Below are 5,000 nucleotides of genomic sequence, written 5' to 3'. Positions count from 1 at the left end.
CATTGCTCACTGTACGGATTCTCATGCTGAGCCATCAGCTAGGAAGCGCCCCATCCATGTCGGCACCCGTGGGCGTTGCACTCGCAGTCGCAAAAAACGCTGGGCAAATATATATCTCGGAAGAGTAACGACAATCCGAGCCTCCTGGCGTTGCACTCGCAGTCGCAAAAAACGCTGGGCACATATATTTCTCGGAAGAGTAACGACAGTCCGAGCCTCCTGGCGTTGCACTCGCAGTCGCAAAAAACGCTGGGCAAATATATTTCTCGGAAGAGTAACGACAGTCCGAGCCTCCTGGCGTTGCACTCGCAGTCGCAAAAAACGCTGGGCACATATATGTCTCGGAAGAGTAACGACAGTCAGTCTCCTGCGTGGGAAGAGTCTTTCTAGGCCCTGACCCACGGGAAGGGTGTAGCTTCCCCCATCCCGGACATTTGACGTCGTCACACTACCGGTATTGACTAATAGACTGACTGCTGATAATCATTAGCCATACACTGGGGGAAACGGCCGACAGGGGCGGCAACATAGTGGAGCCGTAGTGTCACTAATGTACAGAGATAGAACAGTTTCGACTGGAACCAGAGTAACCGTATACACGGCACTGATTAGTAATAGATGCAGAGCCATCAGAATACAGATAATATATACAACCGTCCCTATACATGCTGAAAGACTCTGCACACAATGAGAACCACACGTCAGCCAGACACTCTTATCACACACTACTCTCTTATCACACACTACTCTCTGCCTGTAACAGGCACACACACAATATCTAACCACCAGCATGGAAGAACATCCAGTGCATCCTCTCCGCCACATGACACAATCCACACTATCATTACCAGACCGGGAGGTCCACCCAGAAAACACAATATCCCACCCTTCCGACATCCGCACATTGCTCAGCTAAGCCACGAACACCCACACATGTCCTACACAGGGGTGCACCCAACATCACAATACTGCCTCCTGTCACAGCACACAAACAATGGCAGGAATGAAAGACACAGATCTGCCACAACCATGGAATCGGAGCGCCGCCTGTCATGAGCCAAAAGTGCATCCTGACGTGACAAATCGGATAATGCCGCAGGCATCCAATTACGATAATCACTATCAACGAACCTGCCGCCCCCCCCCCCCCAAATACACCTTTCCCTACAACAATGTGTATCTGAACCTAAGCTATATTGTACCTTAACCTAACCTATATCGTACCTTAACCTAACCTATATCGTACCTTAACCTAACCTATATCGTACCTTAACCTAACCTATATCGTACCTTAACCTAACGTATATCGTACCTTAACCTAACCTATATCGTACCTTAACCTAACGTATATCGTACCTTAACCTAACCTATATCGTACCTTAACCTAACCTATATCGTACCTTAACCTAACCTATATCGTACCTTAACCTAACCTATATCGTGCCTTAACCTAACCTACGTTGTGCCTTAACCTAACCTACGTTGTGCCTTAACCTAACCTACGTTGTGCCTTAACCTAACCTACGTTGTGCCTTAACCTAACCTACGTTGTGCCTTAACCTAACCTACGTTGTGCCTTAACCTAACCTACGTTGTGCCTTAACCTAACCTACGTTGTGCCTTAACCTAACCTACGTTGTGCCTTAACCTAACCTACGTTGTGCCTTAACCTAACCTACGTTGTGCCTTAACCTAACCTACGTTGCGCCTTAACCTAACCTAATTTGTGCCTTAACCTAACCTAATTTGTGCCTTAACGTAACCCATGTTGTGCCTTAACGTAACCCATGTTGTGCCTTAACGTAACCCATGTTGTGCCTTAACGTAACCCTTGTTGTGCCTTAACGTAACCCATGTTGTGCCTTAACGTAACCCATGTTGTGCCTTAACGTAACCCATGTTGTGCCTTAACGTAACCCATGTTGTGCCTTAACCTAACCCATGTTGTGCCTTAACCTAACCCATGTTGTGCCTTAACCTAACCCATGTTGTGCCTTAACCTAACCCATGTTGTGCCTTAACGTAACCCATGTTGTGCCTTAACGTAACCCATGTTGTGCCTTAACCTAACCCATGTTGTGCCTTAACCTAACCCATGTTGTGCCTTAACCTAACCCATGTTGTGCCTTAACCTAACCCATGTTGTGCCTTAACCTAACCCATGTTGTGCCTTAACCTAACCCATGTTGTGCCTTAACCTAACCCATGTTGTGCCTTAACCTAACCTATAATGTGCCTTAACCTAACCTATAATGTGTCTTAACCTAACCTAAAGTGCGCCGTAACCTAAACTATATTGCGCCTTAACCTGACGCACGTTGTCGTTGAACCTGCTCTGTAATTGTTATGCAACCCGTTAAATTGGTGTAGTGTTGCCTAACCGCAACCCTCGCAATATAGTTCCCTACTCGCACTGCCCGGTCCCCTGTGTATCGCGTCATGTTAAACACCTTGCAGGTGTTGCTGACTTTCCACATGCTCCTGCTATACACTGTAGTGTGGATAGCAGCAGGACGTACATGCCGCCCCCCCCCCCTTCCCCCCTGCCTTCGCAAGCTGGTCGGTGAGAAGTTTGCATGTTCAATGCCCTTCGCATGCCGACGTACTCAGCCTACGTTGTGGTACGGCCTGTCACCTGTCCGCCGATGTACGCAAAACCCACAAACTGTACTGCACATTGGTCCGTATGTACTGAATGATACATCGTGGCACATGTGACCGTATGACGACTGCGCCTAGCAACGGCGGACCATACAGTCCAAATATTGTGCACGCAGCTACGTGTCGTCTCCCTATAAGAGCTGGATTGCAGTGTGGTACGCCATACAGACGTGTGGGAGGAACGGACGCCCTGGATGGCGATCAGCATGAGCAGTCTGTTGATGTAGTGGAGCGTGTATTCGGACGTAGTCGTCTCTTCTCACACACCGTGATAGCATGTTGCACCGCGTTCCACATCTGCGACATGCTGCAGAGGCGGGCTGACAGTCGTTCGCGCAATGGACACCGCATACGTACGGGGTCTACCTTCCACGTGTTCTCTAGGCGTGCACATGTTGTTGCGTCTATGTGGGCAGACGTAGTGTGTTGTGACACCTGACACAGGCATGCAATACTCGTTGCAAATGGCGATGGACGTGTACGTTTGCTGGTGACGTTACGCAAATGAACAACTGGTAACCCGTTGTGGTGCGGTTGTTCTCGCTAGAGGTGAATCAGTGTTGGCGACGATCGGTCGAGCTATTAACCGGTTGTTTCAGGGAGACCCACCATGCCCACGAACGTGAAAGGGGACCCACCATGCCCACGAACGTGAAAGGGGATCTGGGTGTGAGGCGATACGCGGCGGTGGCTGGGTGGGACCGTCCCCGGCCGGTGAGGGGGGGCCGCCCGGCGTGCTGGCAGCGCGGTGCGTGGGCGCACGCGCCACAGCCGGCTGGTGGGGGCGGCCAGTGGCAGGCGCGCCGGCCGACGGACGCGGCAGGCGGCGCAGCTGCGCGCCGGCGCCCCCTGCTCGCGGCGCCTTGCGGCCAAAGTAGGTCCTCGCGGGCCCGGTGCGAAGCGCGGTGGCCATCTGCAGTGTGCTGGTCCGATTGAGGACTTTGTGCGCTGAGGATGCGCCGCCGCCCGGCGCTCGGCGCCGCGACGCCGTCTGCTGCTCGGTCGCCCCAGCGGTTCTCGCAGGTGGTTTGTATCGCAGCTGTGCGGACGTGTTGGCGCGTGCGCTGTGCTGGGAGAGTTCGCTTCGGCACCCAAGTGGGGCTTTTGTCCTTCTGTGGCGCTGGCGTTGGAGCTGCCGGTCACCGTAGGTGGCGCGTGTTGTCTCCCGCCGGCAATGCCACGACAGCACGCTCCCGGGCCTCTGTCGGCAGCGGCAAGCTCAGTTGGGAGCACGGGTGGTCGCACCTAAAGCGTCTACTCGCCTAACTCCGGGCGATTGCGCCTCTCTCGAACCCGACCAAGTACTTAGGACGGCGCTGCGCGCCGCCGGGACCTGAGAGGGTTTCGAGGTGTGTTGTGCAGGGGAGCTCAGCCTCCTCCTGTTTGCAGAATAATTGAGCGGACGCTTGCGTGTTCGCGCGGGCCCCCGGGACACACTCCCGGGCGGCCGGCTGCTCAGCTCTAGTTGACGCAGCTCCCTGGTTGATCCTGCCAGTAGTCATATGCTTGTCTCAAAGATTAAGCCATGCATGTCTCAGTACAAGCCGCATTAAGGTGAAACCGCGAATGGCTCATTAAATCAGTTATGGTTCCTTAGATCGTACCCACGTTACTTGGATAACTGTGGTAATTCTAGAGCTAATACATGCAAACAGAGTCCCGACCAGAGATGGAAGGGACGCTTTTATTAGATCAAAACCAATCGGTCGGCTCGTCCGGTCCGTTTGCCTTGGTGACTCTGAATAACTTTGGGCTGATCGCACGGTCCTCGTACCGGCGACGCATCTTTCAAATGTCTGCCTTATCAACTGTCGATGGTAGGTTCTGCGCCTACCATGGTTGTAACGGGTAACGGGGAATCAGGGTTCGATTCCGGAGAGGGAGCCTGAGAAACGGCTACCACATCCAAGGAAGGCAGCAGGCGCGCAAATTACCCACTCCCGGCACGGGGAGGTAGTGACGAAAAATAACGATACGGGACTCATCCGAGGCCCCGTAATCGGAATGAGTACACTTTAAATCCTTTAACGAGTATCTATTGGAGGGCAAGTCTGGTGCCAGCAGCCGCGGTAATTCCAGCTCCAATAGCGTATATTAAAGTTGTTGCGGTTAAAAAGCTCGTAGTTGGATTTGTGTCCCACGCTGTTGGTTCACCGCCCGTCGGTGTTTAACTGGCATGTATCGTGGGACGTCCTGCCGGTGGGGCGAGCCGAAGGCGTGCGACCGCCTCGTGCGTGCTCGTGCGTCCCGAGGCGGACCCCGTTGAAATCCTACCAGGGTGCTCTTTATTGAGTGTCTCGGTGGGCCGGCACGTTTACTTTGAACAAATTAGAGTGCTT

The 5,000-nt window shown here is 53.0% G+C and overlaps 1 non-coding gene across 1 annotated transcript in view; it reads left to right on the top strand.

Annotated features, from left to right (window-relative positions):
* Positions 1-4,136: 4,136 nt before the first annotated feature.
* Positions 4,137-5,000, top strand: part of LOC126435956 (small subunit ribosomal RNA) — a 1,909-nt gene continuing 1,045 nt past the window's right edge. Inside the window, exon 1 of the ribosomal RNA XR_007580311.1 lies at positions 4,137-5,000. This exon is cut by the window's right edge and continues 1,045 nt beyond it. This is a non-coding gene — a ribosomal RNA (small subunit ribosomal RNA).

Source organism: Schistocerca serialis, unplaced genomic scaffold (assembly GCF_023864345.2).
Source record: "Schistocerca serialis cubense isolate TAMUIC-IGC-003099 unplaced genomic scaffold, iqSchSeri2.2 HiC_scaffold_1223, whole genome shotgun sequence".
In the NCBI taxonomy this organism is placed as follows: Eukaryota; Metazoa; Arthropoda; class Insecta; order Orthoptera; family Acrididae; genus Schistocerca; species Schistocerca serialis.
Note: the sequence above shows the minus strand (reverse complement) of the source record. Positions and strands in the feature narration are given on the sequence as shown.